The sequence below is a fragment of the Mustelus asterias genome, chromosome 2, assembly GCF_964213995.1.
Source record: "Mustelus asterias chromosome 2, sMusAst1.hap1.1, whole genome shotgun sequence".
NCBI lineage: Eukaryota > Metazoa > Chordata > Chondrichthyes > Carcharhiniformes > Triakidae > Mustelus > Mustelus asterias.
Genome location: NC_135802.1, coordinates 43,836,772 through 43,858,179, shown reverse-complemented (window position 1 = coordinate 43,858,179; position 21,408 = coordinate 43,836,772). Strand labels below are relative to the sequence as shown.

Below are 21,408 nucleotides of genomic sequence, written 5' to 3'. Positions count from 1 at the left end.
AAATAGGACTGCTGGAAACAAATATTTTCTTTGTTTTAATTAAATCATGTGTTTATATTCACTTCAATTCTTTGTGAGCGTCTAATAGATCTTTTGCATGTACTGATCAGCATTCCAACAATAATTACTTGACATTCAAGAACACAGTTCGCATCAATTTAGTTTTTAAGATGCATGTCCATTACATTTCAGCTTCCTGCAAGAAGGTTCAGTAACCTGTTTGATCTATTGAGGTTACATTTGCATATGGGCACAAATGGTATCTTCAACATTTGTTAATATTTCTGAATGACTGATTCAACAGATGGACTTGAATTGCATTGTTTGAGTTGCATATGTCAGTGTGCCATGTAGAAAACTGCTTCTTTGTGCCTGTCTGGCTTTTAAGAATGTCTTTCTTCGACTTCTACTTTTAGTTCTATTCTTCAGTGCTAACCAGTGTGTGTGTCAACTGTGGAAGGAAAGGTATCATTAAAACTGCACAGTCATTCATCACAATCCTCTTACCGATAATTCTGCTCATATTTAATTTTAAAGATCCATATCAGCTGAGTAATTCAGCATCATTTATTTCTAGGTATGTCAACCCGTCAGCTCTGACGAAGGTCATCCAGACTCGAAATGTTGGCTCTATTCTGTCTCTACAGATGCCGTTAGACCTGCTGAGATTTTCCAGCATTTTCTGTTTTATGTCAACCCATTGCTGCTCTTCCCTTTCCCTTTTTCTGTTCTTACAGAGCCCACATATAGCTGCTGAGAGAGCAGACTGAGCAGTTGTCTGCCCCATGCCATCACCAAAACCTGCACAAGAGTAAATACTTTCCATGCGGCTATAACTGATGACTCGCCAAAGTGGAGATTAGAGCTATTGCATCTTATCATGTGGTGCTATGATATGGTGCTCTAATATACTGCCCTCTTCATCTCCCCACACTGGTAACATACTGAAGTTCACTATTGGGAACTGCAGTAAAAAGCATGGAAATGGTTGATGAAAGTAGGAACTTGTGCTTATCTTGAACTTTTCACAAGCTCAAGATGTTCTCAAGTGCTTCACAACGAAAGAAGCACATTTGAAGTTTGATCACTTTTGTAAGAGGGGGAAACATGGCAGGCAGTGTGTGCACAGTGTGGTCACACAGTGAGATGATGACCAGATAATCTGTGTTAATGATGTGACTTGAGAAGTGCACATTAACCATGATCTTAGTATCAGGTTCTTGATGGAATTACTACTTCATTGCTATTGAAAGTAGCTTACCAGTGAACTAGAGTAACTTAATAACTGAAGGTTTGCAGTTTATTGTAAATGTTGTTTGACCAGATTTTGTGATAGTAATGTTGATGAAACTGTCAGCTTTCACTGCCATTACACCTCTGAAATTGACAACAACTTCTGGAGGCCAAACGTTTAAAGCGAAGCGCAGAAATCCAGAAGTTGCTGTCAGTGATAGTTTATCCATGGGATGTGCTGTTGAAGTTGCTCCACCCCTCTTTCAACCCTCCTCCCTCTCCCCTACGCCCCACCACCAAAATGAGTCTGCAATCAATTAGAAAGCACTGAACTGACAAGATGTGCTTTTATGCTATTAGTCTTGCTGTTCAAAGCCCTTGAAATAGTTGCATCTTGTTGAATGAGATGTAACTGAGCTTTTGTGGCAGGCAAAATTCATAATTACTGCTAAACAGTCTCATTGGCTCTCAAACTGTTGTAATTGTGAACTGCCAAATTTCTCAATGATTCGTTGCATATTTATAAAATTGTTATTAAGGTTGGATATTTCAGATTCTGCCTCATCCCATGTGTATATTCCAATCATTTATTTTACTCTCTGTAAAATTAAATTACAGGTACAGGCTAATCAATGCATTTGACTTCCTGCTTAGCTGCCTGAGAGTGCTCCAATCTGATTGGCTGCTTACTCTGCTTGTTGACCACACTATTGCTAGGAGACAGAAGGTCCCTTAGACTCAGCATCTGATTCAAATTAAAACCTAGGCGCACCACCAGAGATTGCCAGTTAGCTTGTTACCTTGAATACTTACTAGGTTAAATTACGGCACGAACAACATTTTGGGTCCAAAAGACAATTTGATACATCTCAAGAATTTGATGTTTTAAATTGGTCAGCCGCCTTTATTGTGACTTTTTGTGCAGGACATCACATGCTGTTACTGCTTTCAGTCACAGATGGGTTTGAAATCAGCAGAGGTAGCAGGCTTGGTTTGTATGTCATAATCAAGATCTCATCAACAGATGCATAGCTTGCCAGTGCATTTCTAAATCCCACAGATGAAATTTTTTCACTGCTCGACTTTGTATTTCAGTGAGGCAATGCAATTAGTTTTGCATCTTTTACTGTCAGTAGGTGAATAGAAGATAGAGGCTGTTGAATCTTAATTATGTCTTGTTATTTTCTGTTTGGATGGAGTGTTATCGGTTGCACATAATGAGGAGGCAGTGACCTATTTGTAAGTATAGCATTGGTACTAAGCTTCTGTTTTTATTTCAACCCGTAACTGGATGCACTCTGTGTGGTTGGTTGTTTGTTTATTTATTGATATGTGTGAATAATCTTTAAACTGTTTTCCTCGAGTAAGTTAGGCATGTTTGAATGTCAATTCTGAGAGACAGGGAATTATGAATTTACCATCAAAACTAGTTCTTTAAAAATTCATATATTACAATTAAAATAATAGTAACATAATCAGGAATTTATATTCCAAATCAATTTAAACGATTTTTTCCTTTCAGTTGTAAGGGTTTTATATGACATGAATCCTTTGCTTAATTCTTTCATTGGTAAATTTTGCTCTGATGTCCTTTATGCTGGCAAGATCAGTATTTGTTGCCGACCCTTAATTGCCCTTGGCTTGCTCAGAGGGTAGTTCAGAGACAACACATCGTGAGTCTGGAATCATATGTAGGCCAGACCAGGGAAGGGCGACAGATTTCCTTCCCTAAAGGATATTAAGTGAACTAGATGCGTTTTTGTGACACTCAATGACAGCTTCATGGTCACCATTACTGAGACTAGATTTCAATTCCAGAGTTATCAATTGAATTTAAATTCCAGAAGCTGCTATGGTGAGATTTGAACCTGTGTCCCCAGAACATTAGCCGAGTCCAGTGACATTGCAAACAAGCCACCGTATCCCTAAGATTGAGGCAGTCTTCACACTGTTTCCAGTGTGTCTGGGCCTACGATGCAAACATTGTTCACCATAAATAGGCAGCGAATTGGTAAATGCTGTTCTGAGGTTCTTTAAAATAGCTGTTGTAGGAAATGAAAGCTTCATATTGCTGCTGTCTGGTACATAATTGCACGTTAAACCTTGTATGGGCCTATAAAATCCATCGGGGCATGATTCAGGCACCTACCCCAGGTATGATAATGAACTCCATTGCTACCCCAACATAGTTAGTGGGAGCAGAGGGCAGAGACCTCCTGTAAGAATCTCATTGTCAATATTGATAGCTTTTGAGAGAATGCTGCTGAGATCAGTGAACGTAATCTCTGCTGCGGGTTCAAGTCATGGACTGAGACCTTGGGTGCGAGACGAGGCTTTCCTGAAGCAGGAATTTTCTTCGTGCTGAAGTTGTCACATGCATTGGAGAGCAAGTCCATTCTACAGCTCTGAACTGTCAGCACCTGAACAGTCATCGGCAAACTGAAAATGACAAAGTATGTCTTTGCCTGGAGTCGTCTTGCATTGACCAGCTCCCCTGCCCTTCCCTGATTTGCCTGATTTTGATGCCAGGATCACCATCATGAAAGACATCACAGCATGGCAGAGGAAAGCATGCTGAAGAAGGTTGATACTATCTCGCAGCCCTATTTAACTCCATTGATGGCGAGAATTGGTCCGAATACTCACTGACATCCAGGACATGTGCGAACCTGCCATCGTGGAACTGTTGAACCATTGTGATGGATTTCTCAGGGCAGCCAAATTTCTCCATTGTCTTCCAAAGGCCCTCATGGCTGACTGTGACAAAGGCCTTGGTCTGGTCTGCAGATGTGGTGTAGAGGTCTATGTTCTGGTCTTGTCATTACTGCTGGAACTGTCTTTCTGAAACTGCGCTGACTTTCAGGCAGTAGATCCTGGTTGAGATGTTGCACCAAGCTATTCAGAAGGATTCTGGCAAAGATTTTCCCAGCAATGAAAAGGAGTGAGATTCCTCTGTGTTTGTCATAAGATTGGTGAGTTCCTTTCCGCTCATACAGGTGGACATGGAGACATCTTTGTATTCTTGCAGGATGGTTCTTTGCTCCCACGTCGAGTGGAAGTGTTCAGTGAACTTTGTGACCAGGCATTGACCTCTGGCCTTGTCAATCTCAGCTGAGATAGTATCAGCTCCTGAAGCTTTGCTGCTGGCTAGGAGTTTGATTGTGTTTGTTGTTTCGAACAATGTGGGAGTGTTATCCAGAAAGCAATTGATTCCAGCCTGTGATTACTTCATTGTTGATGGATGAAAGCTGATTGTGGATATGGTTAAAGTTCTCTGCCCACCCTTCTAGAATTTGGGATTTTTGTGTGAACAGCTGCAACCTGCTAGCACTGAGGATTGGTGATGACCCAATAGATTTGGACTCAGACAGATTTCAGACCGTAGTCGAATCTCCAACAGTCTTTCTGTGTGCATGTGACTGAAGTTTGCCTGCGACGTTCTGATTCAGCCAAGTATCTTGCTTCCTTCTGATCTTGCCTTGTACAGTCCTGCGGATTTTTCGGTAGGCAGTCCTGCGGATGTCTTGCCATTGATAATCTATTGCCAGAAACATCCGCAGGAAACCGGATAATGATGACTTGCCATTGATGTAATCCCTGTAGAGGCAATATTATTCCTCCAGTTTTTTCTGGATCGCCTCATTTGCATTGAACTAATATTGATGTTTATGAGAGGTAGAGAAGTGGTCTATGTTGTGAAGGTAGCCCAGTCATCCTCAATGCAGTGTCCATTTTCACTGTATGCAGGCGACTGTCTAGTTTCCCCTTGAGAGAGAGTTTCCTTCATGATTGCCTGTTTGACACATTGAGAGCTGCCTGGACTTCATGTCTTGGGAGTCTTGATGATTAGTTTTGAAATGATCACATGCAATCAGTGCGCCCTGTGGCTTCCATTACACACATCGCTCTGCCTGGCCATCGCACTGGCGATTAGATGTCAATGCATAGAATGGGGTGCATCCAAGACACCTTGTTACAATTAACCAGGTGGAAAACTGTGCTGGCGATGAAGAGTTCATGCTGGACACGCATCTTCATTTGATTTGCTTTGATTTGATTTATTATTGTCACATGTATTAACATACAGTGAAAAGTATTGTTTCTTGCGCGCTCTTCAGACAAAACATATTGTTTGTAGAGAAGGAAACGAGAGACACATTCCTGACACAATATGTGGATAGGCCGACAAGAGGTGAGGCCACATTGGATTTGGTACTGGGAAATGAACCGGGCCAAGAGTTAGATTTGGTTGTGGGAGAGCACTTTGGAGATAGTGATCACAATTCGGTGTCTTTTGTTATTGCAATGGAGAGGGATAGGGCCGTACGGCAGGGCAAGGTTTACAATTGGGGGAGACGTAATTATGATGCGATTCGGCAAGAATTAGGGGGCATAAGTTGGGAACAGAAACTGTCAGGGAAAGGCACTAATGAAAAGTGGAACTTTTTCAAGGAACAAATACTGGGTGTCCTTGATAGGTATGTCCCTGTCAGGCAGGGAGGAAATGGCCGAGTGAGGGAACCATGGTTCATGAAAGAGGTGGAATGTCTTGTGAAAAGGAAGAGGGAAGCTTATGTAGGGATGAGGAAACAAGGTTCAGATGGCTCGATTGAGGGTTACAAGTTAGCAAGGAATGAGCTGAAAAAGGGGCTTAGGAGAGCTAGGAGGGGACATGAGAAGTCCTTGGCGGGTCGGATCAAGGAAAACCCCAAGGCTTTTTACCCTTATGTGAGGAATAAAAGAATGACCAGGGTGAGGTTAGGGCTGGTCAAGGACAGTAGTGGGAACTTGTGTATGGAGTCAGTAGAGATAGGCGAGGTGATGAATGAATACTTTTCCTCAGTGTTCACCAAGGAGAGGGGCCATGTTTTTGAGGAAGAGAAGGTGTTACAGGCTAATAGGCTGGAGGAAATAGATGTTCGGAGGGAGGATGTCCTGGCAGTTTGAATAAACTGAAGGTCGATAAGTCCCCTGGGCCAGATGAAATATACCCTAGGATTCTTTGGGAGGCAAGGGATGAGATTGCAGAGTCTTTGGCTTTGATCTTTGGGTCCTCACTGTCCACGGGGATGGTGCCAGAGGACTGGAGAATGGCGAATGTTGTTCCTCTGTTTAAGAAAGGGAATAGAAATGACCCTGGTAATTATAGACCGGTTAGTCTTACTTCGGTAGTTGATAAATTGATGGAAAAGGTCCTTAGGGATGGGATTTACGACCATTTAGAAAGATGCGGATTAATCCGGGATAGTCAGCACAGATTCGTGAAGGGCAAGTCGTGCCTCACAAATTTGATCGAATTTTTTGAGGAGGTAACTAAGTGTGTTGATGAAGGTAGGGCAGTTGATGTCATGTACATGGATTTTAGTAAGGCGTTTGATAAGGTCCCCCATGATCGGCTTATGATGAAAGTGAGGAGGTGTGGGATAGAGGGAAAGTTGGCCGATTGGATAGGTAACTGGCTGTCTGATCGAAGACAGAGGGTGGTGGTGGATGGAAAATTTTCGGACTGGAGGCAGGTTGCTAGCGGAGTGCCACAGGGATCAGTGCTTGGTCCTCTGCTCTTTGTGATTTTTATTAATGGCTTAGAGGAGGGGGCTGAAGGGTGGATCAGTAAATTTGCTGATGACACCAAGATTGGTGGAGTAGTGGATGAGGTGGAGGGCTGTTGTAGGCTGCAAAGAGACATAGATAGGATGCAAAGCTGGGCTGAAAAATGGCAAATGGAGTTTAACCCTGATAAATGTGAGGTGATTCATTTTGGTAGGACTAATTTAAATGTGGATTACAGGGTCAAAGGTAGGGTTCTGAAGACTGTGGAGGAACAGAGAGATCTTGGGGTCCATATCCACAGATCTTTAAAGGTTGCCACTCAAGTGGATAGAGTTGTGAAGAAGGCCTATAGTGTGTTAGCTTTTATTAACAGGGGTTTGGAGTTTAAGAGCCGTGGGGTTATGGTGCAACTGTACAGGACCTTGGTGAGACCACATTTGGAATATTGTGTGCAGTTCTGGTCACCTCACTATAAGAAGGATGTGGAAGCACTGGAAAGAGTGCAGAGGAGTTTTACCAGGATGCTGCCTGGTTCGGATGGTAGGTCTTATGAGGAAAGGTTGTGGGAGCCAGGGCTGTTCTCTCTGGAGCGGAGGAGGCTGAGGGGAGACTTAATAGAGGTTTATAAAATGATGAAGGGGATAGATAGAGTGAACATTCAAAGACTATTTCCTCGAGTGGATGGAGCTATTACAAGGGGGCATAACTATAGGGTTCGTGGTGGGAGATATAGGAAGGATATCAGAGGTAGGTTCTTTACGCAGAGAGTGGTTGGGGTGTGGAATGGACTGCCTGCAGTGATAGTGGAGTCAGACACTTTAGGAACATTTAAGCGGTTATTGGATAGGCACATGAAGCACACCAGGATGATAGGGAGTGGGATAGCTTGATCTTGGTTTCAGATAAAGCTCGGCACAACATTGTGGGCCGAAGGGCCTGTTCTGTGCTGTACTGTTCTATGTTCTAGAATGCAGAATGTAGTGTTACAGTCATAGCTAGGGTGTAGAGAAAGATCAACTTAATGCAAGGTAAGTCCATTTAAAAGTCTGACAGCAGCAGGGAAGAAGCTGGGTCTTGAGTCGGTTGGTACGTGACCTCAGACTTCTGTATCTTTTTCTCGAAGGAAGAAGGTGGAAGAGAGAATGTCTGGGGTGCGTGGGGTCCTTAATTATGCTGGCTGCTTTGCTGAGGCATAGGGAAGTGTAGACAAAGTCAATGGATGGGAGGCTGGTTTGCGTGATGGATTGGGCTACATTCACAACCTTTTGTAGTTGTTTGTGGTCTTGGGCAGTGCAGGAGCCATACCAAGCTGTGATACAACCAGAAAGAATGCTTTCTATGGTGCACCTGTAAAAGTTGGTGAGAGTAGGAGGAGATCACTGCTGTTAGGTGGGAGGTCAGGTATTTCTCGCATTTCAGTGCACTCTCGATGGACTAAAAGGCCTCTTCAGTAATGTCTGATTCTATATATTGCAAATCCTAGATTTTTCATGACCCCTTCCCATACCTGGTGATTTGCACCAACTCATGCATGGAAAGCAGCAAAAATGATTTGATTTATTATTGTCACATGTATTAGTATACAGTGAAAAGTATTGTTTCTTACACAGTACACAGCAAAGCATACCATTCATAGAGAAGGAAAGGAGAGGGTGCAGAATATGGTGTTACAGTCATAGCTAGGGTGTAGAGAAAGATCAACTTAGTACGGCGTAGGTCCAATGAGTAGCTTGTCGGACCTTTTGGTACAGAAGCAGTCAAGGAGTGGAGGTCACAGAATTTATCTTCAGTGTTGGTCATGGTAGGGGTGTGTACATTGATGAGAGTTGCTTACCTGTTGCTGTGCAACAGGTATTCAGCACCCTCAGATGATCATTGCCACCCTTGGAAAGGCAGGTCAACTTACTGGTGAGATGGTTCATGACAGCGCAGCTGACATCAGCTTCATGCTGTTTTTCCTTTCCACGATCTCTTCAGAAGAATGTGTAACCTGCACTGATCTCCTTGAGCTGACCTTCTTCAGGCCGATACGTCTCATTGAGGGCCGCGATCTGCACATTGTACCCAGGTGGCTCTTTATTAATGAGCGGATCTTTTCTCGTCAATTGCTGTGTCATTGTTAATGAGAATGGGCAGGATCCATGTGCCATTGTTGACCAGTGACCTTTGCTTTCTGTTTTGAATCCCATTTATGATTGTGTTGTTGGGATCACTGCCAAATGTGCAACTTGCTGGCCAGGAAGATGAAGCAGACAATTTGGGCATCTTTTCTAGCCCCTTCCTCATACTAATATGGTGATCAGTGTGGTCCTGCAAAGGAGTACTCAGTTGCTCATGGGGCTTCTGATTCCCACTTCATTGAAAAAGGACCCCTATGACACGAGTCCCCAGTGTGTGTTTGTGATTCTTACTCGTAGTGAATCCATGCCTGCTGCTACACCGCTCGCCTTTCACCACAGGACTAGTAACAGATTGATGATAGATAGCGTCCTGGGCTCACTAATAATATTTCAGTCGCATTTAAATGCGATTTTAAGTATTGAGATCAGCGAGGCTGATCTCACCAGATATCTGGTGCCAGTAAGGGCGCAAGAGGTGAGAAATCGGGCGCAAACCCGACTTGTTGGCTCTCTCGCAATCTTACTGGCTTTCCCTGTTCATCAGGACAATGGTAAGATCGCCCCCAAGTGTTAAGGGCCTACATGGAGTGGATTTCTTAAAGTGTACAGGAGAGCTTTTTAGGCCAATATGTAGAGGGTCCAACAAGGGACAGCGCAGTGCTGGACTTAATACTGGGGAATGAAATTCTGGTTGAGATGGTGGTGGGGGAGCATTTTAGTGATAGCGACCACAACATGGTACAATTTAAACTTGTTATGGACAAAGAAATAGACAAGTTGCAAAAAATGTTTTGGATTGGGGGAGATTTACTAAATAAGGAGGTGTCAGAGGACTGGAGAACAGCTAATGTGGTTCCGCTATTGAAGAAGGGTTGTAGTGCTAATCCAGCGAAGTACAGACCAGTAAGTCTCATGTCAGTGACGGGGAAACTATTGGATACAATTCTGAAAGAGGGAATATATCTCCACTTGGAGAGCAAGATTTGATTAGGGATAGACAGCATGGCTTTGTCAGAGAGAGGTCATGTCTGACAAATTTGGTTGAATCTTTTGAGGAGGTGACCAGGTGCGTAGATGACAGTAGTGCAGTTCATGTAGTCTATATGGATTTAAGCAAAGCCTTTGATAAGGTCCCACATAGGAGACTTATAAAGAAGACAAAGACACATGGGATACAAGGTAATTTGAGGAGGTGGATTCAAAATTGTTTAGTTGTAGGCGACAGAGGGTGATGACAGAAGGCTGCTTTAGTGACTGGAAGCCAATGTTCAACGGCATCCCACAGGGTTCTGTGCTGGATTCCATATTATCCGTCACTTACATAAACAACATAAATAACTATATTGGGGGGTTGGATTAGTAAATTTGCGGAGGACACAAAGATTGGCCAGATGATTAACAGTGAGATTGTGTCTTAGGCTACAGGAAGATGTAAAAAGGACGGTCGAATGGACAGAGAAGTGGCAGATGGAATTTAACCCTGTAAAGTGTGAGGTCATAAACTTTGGAAGGCGTAACTTGACAATGAAGTATTCAATGAATGGCATACACTAGAAAGTTCTGAGCAACTTGGTGTGTTTGTCCATTGATCTCTGAAAGTGGAAAGTCATCCTAGAGGACTGGTGAAAAAGACATATGGGATACTTGCCTTTGTCAATCGAGGCATAGATTACAAAAGCAGAGAGGACATGTTGGAATTGTATAGAACTTCGGTGAGGCCACCGCTGGAGTAGGGTGTGCAGTTCTGGTTGCCACATTATAAGAAGGATGTGATTGCATTGGAGGGGGTACGGAGGAGATTCACCAGGAAGTTGCCTAGGATGGAACGTTTAAGTTATGAAGAGAGATTGGTTAGACTTGGGTTGTTTTTATTGCACCTGAGGAAACTGAGAGTTGACCTGATCGAGGTGTACAAGATTATTAGGGGCATGGACAGAGTGGATAAGGAGCAGCTGTTCCCCTTAGTTGAAGGGTCAGTCACAAGGAGACACAAGTTTAAGGTGAGGGGCAGGAGGTTTGGGGGGGATGTGAGGAAAAACCTTTTTATCCAGAGGGTGGTCACGGTTTGGAATGCATTGCCTGGAGGGTGGTAGAGGTGGGTTGCCTCACATCTTTAATAAAAGTAAGAAGTCTCACAACACCAGATTAAAGTCCAACAGGTTATTTGGTAGCACGAGCTTTCGGAGCACTGTTCCTTCATCAGGTGAGTGAACTTGATGAAGGAGCAGTGCTCCTAAAGCTCGTGCTACCAAATAACCTGTTGGACTTTAACCTGGTGTTGTGAAACTTCTTGCCGTGCCCACCCCAGTCCAACATTGGCATCTCCAAATCATCCTTTAAAAAGCACTTGGATGAGCACTTGGCAAGACCTTGGGGCCAAGTGCTGTTAAATGGGGTTAGGTAGGAGATCGGGTGGTTCTCATGTGTTGGTGCAGACTTGAGGGGCTGAAGGGCCTCTTCTGCACTTTGTGAACTACTTGTAAAATATACAGTAAAAGCACAGGTAAGGCACTGTCTCCATCCCAGCTTTTAATACATCTCTAATACCATACTGACACTAGCTCTAGCCCAGTGCTTTTTTCCATCACTGTGTAGGTGATGCTGTACTCAGTGCTGTATTAACCCTGTGTGTATCAGACCCTTCTACTGCATAGACAACTGTAAAGGCTGACTCCTAATTCGTGCATAAAGGCTGCTCCTTGATCATTTGATTTGGACTAACTTGGAGCTGCTCGTTCTAGTCTTCAAAGGAAAGGAGGTTTAAAAGACTGAAGTTGAGGTTGAAATGGCCTTTGTCCACCAAGCCCAGGAAGATGAAGAGGGGACTTGCAGAGATATTTGCTGGCTGGAATAAAGAGGCTGCATCAGGAGCTGAATCTTAAGACACACCTCTTGTGGCTGACCTGGGACTGCTTGATGTTAATGCTGAATCCATCAAGAATAGATTTTACTTTAGCACAAAAACTTGACAGTTAATTAAACGTTGAAAAATGCAAAGGAGAAAGACAAACTGAGGGGATGGTTTCATTGTTTTATTGATCTTGTGGTTGTTCAGAACTGCATATGGAGTAAAATGAAGAGGTATGATTATCTGATTTAAACTGCATTTTTGTTTCTCTTCCTGGTGATTTTATTCTCTTTACCAGTCTGTTCCTCTCCACAGAAGGGTGGTGGATTCAATAGATGGCGAATGCTGTTTCTGTTTTATCTAAGGAGCCTTTCTTGTACAAATCGTGTCAGGAGCTGCCAAAAGACGGCTGCTCCACACTTGTTGCAGGAAGAAAAACAGCCCCTACTTGCTAGTAGCTGTTTTCAATTGGTGTAGTATTTGTACAGTCTCTGCAAGTAACAGAAAGGGTACCTCGTGTCCTTTGTGATCTCTCTTGACCTTAGACGGTGTCAGGTAACATGGAATCTCAATTTGAAGAAATAAAGATTAAATGCTTCAACAGCACTGGCTGATCTTCTGAAAGATGTGGTGGCATTTGGGGCACAACAACTCTGATGCCATACATGATAAAAAATAAATACATTGCACGGGCAAAGAAGCTTTGTAAGGCAGCATTGTGAGTTTTTGTTAACATTTTTATTTCAAGTTGTCTCCGTAGATACAGCGGCAGATTAGTAGAGATTTAGGAAGCAGCAATACAAATGTTGATTCATGATTTATGGATCTTAATGAATTAGACTAAAGCATTCTTAGCCTGGGTGAATAAATTAGGTTTGGTGCTTGTTATTGCATTTGATATTTTTTTAATAATTGTGTGTGATAGTATTTCAAAAAGCTTTAAATTCATCCATTTGACTTTAAACAGTTTCAGTTTTGCTTTCTCTGGTTGAAAGCTTCTTTCCTTTTGGTTAGAAATCTTTACCCAGGGTAGATTTGTGACTTGTCAGGTTCTACTGAAGCGTAATGATCCAAAATTTGTTATATATTCTTGGTATGTACAATTACTTCTGCTAGGTTGACGAGGGCGAAGCAAGCTTTTCCTTCCATTAATCTACCTACAAGGCTTATTGTAAGGAACATAACCCATGGGGATTTTTTTTCCCTTTTAGTAGCCTACAGGAAGATTTTGAGTGGAACATCTCATTACTTTTCCATTTCATTCTAGCCTCAGTCTTCATGCCGTACATTCCATAAGAGAATGCCATTTGTGCAGATGCCTGTAATTAGTTTCTGTAGTTCACCCAATAGGGCCATGTCTAAAAGGTTTATTTGATTTTTTTTCGAACCAAATCAACTGCATTAAAACATTTCACATGCATTAGAAGTTTGACTTATTGGCGAATTACTGTTAATGCTTTAAATTGTTTATTTTTTCTGTGTTTGATTGTTGGTGCTATCGTTCACATTGAAGTAAGTTAGCATTGTGATTTATCAGCAAATGCTACACCATCAAATGCTACTGGATGCCGAGCGCTTTTTCCGAGTAAGTTCACCTTGTTTTGACGAACAAAAATATAGGTTGATTTTGCATATGAAATTGATCTGAGCACCAGTGGGAAATGCTATTCATTCTGATATTGACGAATTTTAGTTAGCAGTGAATATTCCCTTTTTAGTTAACACTTGTTTGCCATTTGCTTTCAGAATTAACACATTTTTACATTCTCAATTTTGGTAAAATAAGCCATCATGTTGGTAAAACTTAATGGAGATTTGTAAGAATAAAAACAGGATTTGCTTAATAAACTCAGGTCTGGCAGCATCTTTGGAGAGAAACAGAGTTAACATTTTGGATCTAAATGATCCTTCAACAGAACTGAAGGAAGGTAGAAATGTTCACAACATAGTTGGAAAGCAGAGGGGGGGAGAAGGTGGGGGGGCAGAATACAAGACCAGGGAAAGGTCGGAGCAAAGGAGATATGAACAAGTTCGTCATGGACATAAGACAAAGGTGCTATTCATGGTGCTATTGAGGGAGGAAGAGTGATATTTATTGAAGACATTTGTTTTAATTGGGAAAAATCATAGTGGTTTGCCCGTATAGCTCGCAAGAAACAATATTTTTCACATATGACAATAATAAATCAAATCATATCAAGTCTGCACTGCCAAGGTCCCTGCTACTGACCATAAGTAAGAGTTTTAACAACACCAGGTTAAAGTCCAACAGGTTTATTTGGTAGCAAATGCCATTAGCTTACTGACCATAAGGCACAGTGATGGGATGAGGAGCGATAATTATTGAAGATGTTGTTTTAATTGGGAAAAAAAAATAGTAGTTTACCCTGTTGGTCATTGTCCAATGAACATTGTTGACTTGCAGTTGAAGAACTATGAGATCATTCTTTTTGCTTTATCTAAAAGAGCATACTTGGGATAATTTTTGGATCACTAAAGTGTCAAAAGTTTTTATTTTTAAAGGGGACTGTTGTAATTTGCAGGTACTAATCTTCAGCCTGCTTTAACAAAAAGAACAGGACTTAACCTGCATTTACATCTTTAAAGTTTGTTCTCACCTGAACCCTGAAGAAATAACTGATGTGTAGTCAGGCATTCCTCATATGCCCCCTGCAGTGTATTGGTTGCTTTAGTGTTAAAGTCCTGACAACGCATCAAAGTTACAATAAAGGCAGCTAATGCATAAAACTCACGAGAAATCCATTTTCAGCTGTCAAAACTTCAGTCATGCCTGGACCTTTTGTCTTATAGGCCTAAGTCTATATACACATGACAGTGTTTGTAGAATATTTTTGCAATAGCCATTAAATGTAATGTTAAATATTGGTCAGAAGGAATTCACTTAAAATACTGACTTTTTAAGAACATTCCCCCGCACTCAATCCATGATCCAACACTAACCTACCACCGCAAAATAAATTAGTTTCTGTATCTTTATGCAACAGTAGCTCTTAAAAATAAATAGTCAATCACTTTCCATTTGGCACAATTGCTCCTGTGACCTTTCTCTGGAACGATATTTGAAAATAACCATGGGAAGGTTTAAAGGGGCCAGTTTTAAGGATTAGTATTTATAAACCATTTACTTGACATTCAGAACAATTTAAAAAATACTGTTCTGACTGTTAAATGCATGATAACAAGTTTCTGGCACTGCATACTAAGGGAGTAATTCACTTGAATGAGTTTGATAATGTCAGATTTCACAAGCATGTATTCTTTGATGTAGTGAGTGTATATGTGGCTTGTTTTTTTTTCTCTTCTCCTGTTCCAGTTATGATTTTTGAAAAGTAAACATTAGTTGAAAACTTTTCTTTATCAGATATTGAATATGCCTTACACGCAGTGCCCCTAAGCAGTATTTCCTCCTAGTAACTAAGATTGATGCATTTTCAATGCCGATAGATGAAATTTAATCGTAAACCTTAGTTCTAAGATTTGAAAGATATTCAAAAGCATGCTGCGTGACTTAGTTTTCTTTTTTCTGTCCCTTCCCCTCCCCCCATTAACCCACCCCAAAAAAAGATTTCAAGTGTGTTGTGGATTACCAAAGCTACTACTGTTCATTGGTCTGCAGCCAATTCGGTATTAAAAATTATATTTTAGAAAAATTAAATGATTTTTCTTTTTTTTTAAAAGAGCAAATTGGGATTATTGACTTTTTAAAAAAACATTCTCCTACTGAAAGGTTTTTCAACATCTATTTTGTACAACAAAATCTTAATTTTGCATGTAGGATTCTGTCACTTTAAAAAGCAGAAATTGACTGCTAGAAACCAGATATACTTTGAAGATACCCGGAAAGGCATTGTGATAATCTTGCTTTTCAACAGTTTGCAATGCAGTTTACTCAAATACGTTACTAAGAAACCGACCTTGTCACTGTGACTGTTTTGGACAATCCTTCATCTTCCATGTGTTTGCCGCTGTTAGCTTTTGTCATAGTAATAGATGATGCTCCTTAGTCTATATTATGTAGTTGTACATAATTTCAGGCTTTTGTCAATAAATCATTACTTTTGATGATTTGGCGCTCCTTGTACCACAAGTTTAGAAATCAGCTTTTGTTTTTACCTTCATTGAGCAGATTAAACATGATTACCTGATCCTTTCTTTCTTGTTTCTACTTGGTTTTCCAAGAGGATTTTTGTGGTGTAGTGGGAATGGATCATTAAGGAAATAATTGCATGATCAATCAAATAATTTTAATTTTGTTTTGTCTTAAAAATTCAATGCCTACTGTTTTTGTATAAACCTTTTTGGTAGATCTGGAATGACTAGTACGGCCCCATTCAGTAGCAATTATATAACTAGCCATCAACAAGTTAATGCTGACAGATGCAAATATTTGATAATTATAGAGTAGATCCTAACTGGAGTGCAAAACCAAATATACTTGAACAACTTTGCGGTTGATTGTGAGAACTGGACTGTCACAATAAATGATGATCTATTGCTCTCTGACTTTACATCTGGTTTACTTTTCCTGTCATACCTGAGGAGGCCGGTGAAGGTGAAATTCCTGGTATGCTTTGGTGCTGCCCAGTGTCTAGTCTCTACTTGCTGGAGGGTTTAATATTATCTGACAGAGCATCTGTTCCCGGTACGTGGTGAAACCCACCAACAGCAGACTAGTCATCGGCTTCATCCCAACACATCCACATTCCACAGGTCTGATAAACTGTCTGTGAAATCACACAGTGCCTTTTTTGTTTCTATCAGTGATGTTGCACTGCATTTCAGCTCAGTTGAGCCATGCACGCCACACTGATGGTTTGCATCTAGCAGATGCCTGCAGGAGATTTTGGATGTAAAATTTGTGTACGGAGCAGATTGCAGGGGGGAAAAAAGGAACAGGGCAGAAAAAAAAATGTCCAAGCCATCACGACTGGGCAGACCTTCGTCAGTCACCACAGCTTCTAAACTATCTGCAGCAAGGAAAGAAGATTCCAGCCACCGATCAAAGACAGTCAGCTTGGGTGAAAAGCTGCAGAGGACAGGAAGTGAAGGGACCCTGAGTAAAACACAGCAAGTGCAAGTAACGCATGTTACTGCACAGAAGAAAGGCGGTGCTCCAAAAGGTAGAATTGTTAAACTGGAGTAAAAAAGAGATTGTGTGCAGAATTATCCAAGTCACAAGATTTGGAAGTATCTAGTAGATAAAGTCATTTTTGTGGAAATTGAATGACCACAGGATAGCCATGGTCAAACTGTATTAATACAATTTATTCATTTAGTCATCGAAGTTTGCAGCGAGTCAATGCGTAACTGGTGTAAGGGTGCATTATAATTCATTAATGTGGTGTATCTGTAATAAGTCCTCCTTATAATTATGCTTTTTGCATTGTAAATCATTTAGAAAGTCTTCCTTTTCACATAGTTGTTTGACAGTATTGATTGTGTGAGAGCAATGGGTTGGTCAGAATTATTGGTAAAGTAATTTATTTATAATAGCTTAGGATGCCAGTAAATTATATAGCAACTTGCACTGTAAGATTGGCAATCTTTTTACTGAATAGATTGAATAGAGCCACCACAACAGCACGATGTAATTTGGAACACTGAGGTATACTGGCATGCTGCAACATATTTTAGCAATTGCATATTTTGTAACTTAAGAATCTATACAAACACCGTGTCAAGCTCCATTTAGTCAAGATCTTTTTGTACACAGATTTCTGTTTTGTTCTCTCTCAAAAATATAGTTTTAGATGGACAAAATAGAAATTGTTTAATTATTCCTTTCGCCGTAAGATTAGTTCAAAAGACTTATCACTGAATCACCCTTTTCATTTTAGGTAGCACTCCAATAAATGCGTTCTAAGCCAGCTTTCTTATCAATCTAATACTCTTAAACTTAATTTTGTATTTAATAGCTTAGGAAATATGGTAATCCATAATTTGTTATTTTTACTGGATTCCTAACACTGTTTTCCGCTCTGCTCTGTTTTCAAACTTGTTAATAAGTAATTGTAGTCAGCAGAAGTTGATCCAAGAACAACAGTTCAAAGAGATTAAGGATATCCTTGCATGTAATTTAAAGGCATATTGAGTGTTTGAAATGTCTAAAATCTTTATTGCTTAGATGTGTTTTACAACTTCCCAGTTTATAAGGACAAATATTTCCGAGGATGTGAGTTCAAATCCCACCAAAGCATTTGGAAAATTTGAATTCGGTGTATCGGTTTTTAAATTAAAAATTTGGTAATAAAACTGACCCCAGGGCTGGCTAAACCCAGCTAGTTCACTAATGTTCGTTAGAGACGGAAACCTGCTGTCAGTCCTCGTTTTGTGTTGGTGTGACTCCAGTCCCAAACCATTGATTCTTAACAAAAACAACAAAGACCTGTATTTATATAGTGCCTTTTTCCATAGTAGAACATCCCAAAGTATGTTACAGGATGTTATCAAATGTAATTTGACACCTAGGTACGTGAGGCGATATTAGGGAGGATTGGGCAAACAAGATAGGTTTTAAGATGTGTCCCGAAGGAAGAAGAGGTTCAAGGAGGAAATTCCTTGGCTGCTGAAGGCCAATTGAAGTTGGAGATGTTGGCCTTGCTATTGTTGGCCACATCCCGTGAACTAATTTGAAATAAAGATAGCATGTCGTCCAGCTGTATTATGTCACCAGAAGAACAACTAGACATATCAGTGACACTGATGGCCTGATACTTCATTCTTTTGAAGAAGTACAGCATTGGGTAGTTTGAATGGAAATTAGATAGTTCAACAGCTATATAGTAACATAATTGGGAATATACATGCCAAGCATGATTTACAAGTGTTCTAGATCACAGAAGCAGATGTCGGCTGCCCAGGTAGCAAGATCACCAGTGCTGAAAGCCATGCTACTGATCACTCCAACCATGCTAGAGCTTTGAAAATGATGAATAATTTGAGAGTCAACAGCAAATTCTGCAATTTCTGAAAGTGTTGAGAAAATGAACATATACTTGTGAGTATGCAGCCGTCATGTCTCATCGCTTAATTAGTCAACTTGTCTTCAGTTCTGTTCCTACAGTCCTATCTATTTTTACTGAGATAACATAATCTTGCCATGTTATTTTCTGGAGCTAAGGGAGGTTTGCCAGCATGCTATTCCTTACTAGAAGGGAGGAAAGGATGATTAGCTTAAGAGCAAACATTCAGCGCAGCTGGAGACTTGACCTTTTACAGCTAAAATGTAGAGGTTTGGGCTTAAAGATAAGAACATGGAATTAGAAGCACGAAGCCTACCGAGTAATGGTAACTCCAAACTCTAATAAACCATGTTTGTATTCCCGAGCTGCAGCTTTGATCTCAAACAATAAAGGTTAAGCAAGAATGATTTTCTTCTGATGTTGTAGGTTTACTGTGATGGCTTTGACTATGGTCAGGATTTTTTTACTAAGGGATATGTTTTTAGTCTTTATTGTAAGCCTCAAACATGTGTGAGAACCAAGGTAATTTGTAAACTATGCGATTAGTTGCCATACATTTGCTGCTTTTTTTTTGATCCTGCCAAGCACTTCTCTTAATTTTGTTATGCACTAGTATATCTTTCTGTGACTTTGCTTGATGTTAAATGAAAAGTGGTCCACCCAGTTCTATATATTACTTTAGACAGATCTATGTTTCTCCTAATCTGGCTGCTTCAGGGCACTAAGTCTAATTGCCATAAAATATAAAAGAAGTACAAGCCTGAAGTCAATTAGAGTTTAAAAACAAAACACTGTGGATGCTGGAAATCAGAAATAAAAACAAAAGTACTGGAGACAGCAGGTCTGAGCATCTGTGGAGCGAGAAACAGTGCCAACATTTTGAGTCAAAAGTGACTCTTTGGAACTTAGGAGCTCAACTTTGTTTCTCTCTCCACAGATGCTGCCAGATCGCGCATGGTAGCCCAGTGGTTAGCACTGCTGCCTCACAGCGCCAGGGACCCGGGTTCGATTCCCGGCTTGGGTCACTGTCTGTGTGGAGTTTGTAGGTTCTCCCCGTGTCTGCGTGGGTTTCCTCCAGGTGCTCTGGTTTCCTCCCACAGTCTGAAAGATGTGCTGGTTAGGTGCATTGACCCGAACAGGCGCCGGAATGTGGTGACTAGGGGAATTTCACAGTAACTTCATTGCAGTGTTAATGTAAACCTTACTTGTGACTAATAAATAAACTTTTTTTACTTTAGACCTGCTGAGTTTTTTCAGCACTTTCTGTTCATATGTCAGTTAGAGTTTTATTATTGCCATGGGAGATTTTTGCAGATTGCAATGTGTTTCTAAATTTTGGCTTTAGGTGAATAAAATTATTGCCGCCTTTTTCACTCGTCTTAATACCCTCGACACTTTGAATTGTGTATCCAGATCATCTTCATCAAAGCATAATGATATCACTGATCAGGAGGACCCATCAGAAATTTGGTCACTTGCTACCTACAATTTTACATCCTTTAAAATTAATGAACGGAACCAACAGCTTGTGGTTGTGTTTTTAACGAATGGTTCTGGCAAGTATATGTCTTGATGTTAAATGTGCATGTCTTAATGTGGTTGGTGTTCTCAATATATGACCAGAGGGTGTTCTCAATATATGATAGGGGGACTATGTTTGAGGGACTGGATGGAGTGCTATGCACTAAAAAGAGAAGATAGGAAGCTAGTAAATTTTGAGTGGGCAGTAGCGTTGACAGCAAAGGCCATGATGGAGTGTGAAAATGGAAATCACACATATTAAACATTAGAAAGTTGGTGTGAAAGGGGAATTGGATGGATCTTTTTACTCGGGCTAATAAACTTGTTGAATACGTTATTAGGAATGCCATTGAAGTAGATGGCAGTAGTTTGAGGAAACTGGTTTAGTGTTTTGGTGAGAAAAATGTTTACGATGTAAGATAAGACAAGCAGGTGGAATGATGATCTAACAGGACTTGTTGAAGTGAATGGCCTTTGTTATGTTTTTTCTTACTGCTTGCATTATGCAAGATAATTTGCCTGGTTTCACCTTCGTCATTGGCTTTGCTTTTATTAAGCTATCATTCTGTGTTCATTAAAACAGTTAAATTTATGATGCATTTCAAAGTTGGTCTATTATAGCACTGGTGTTTTGGTAGATGAGCTCTTGATGCACCCCACTGGGGTATATGTGTGAGTACCATGTGAACTGTAAAAATTATGATCCTTGACCGGATCTAGGGCAGCACGCTGGAGCAGTGGTTAGCACTGAACCTCAGTAAGAAGCTCTTTTGGAGAGTCAGTTCAGACTCAATGGGCTGAATGGCGTCCTTATACACTGTAAGGATTCTATTATTCTAGACCAGACTCCCAATTTTTGGTCAGATCCAGTTAGGGACTGATAACATTTTGTTTAAAGTAGACAAAGTTTGAAATTCAGAACACGTGCTCAGATGATAAAGCCACAAGACTCCATAGATTTGAACCAACAGGGTCAAAAAATTAAACAAAAAATGTCTCATATACTCTTAACATTCAGGGTTAATATGAAGTACATGTCAATTAACGGACAAACTGTGGCCACACACTGCTCAATAAATAGCAAATCCCACAGATTTCTTAACAACCCACTCACACGTCAGTGACTACCTGTGAGTCAACCAATCTTGTTGAA

At 40.7% G+C, this 21,408-nt stretch overlaps 1 protein-coding gene across 8 annotated transcripts in view; it reads left to right on the top strand.

Annotated features, from left to right (window-relative positions):
- The window catches only part of kiaa1217 (KIAA1217 ortholog), a 583,797-nt gene that overhangs the window by 64,448 nt on the left and 497,941 nt on the right, over positions 1–21,408 (top strand). The window contains exon 1 of one of the 8 annotated variants that reach the window (XM_078234157.1): positions 16,782–16,892. The exons of the other annotated variants lie outside the window; for them this stretch is intronic. The gene's annotated coding sequence lies outside the window, so the exon portion shown is untranslated. Of the gene's footprint in view, positions 1–16,781; positions 16,893–21,408 lie in introns of those variants that run through there. 8 annotated transcript variants of the gene reach the window in all.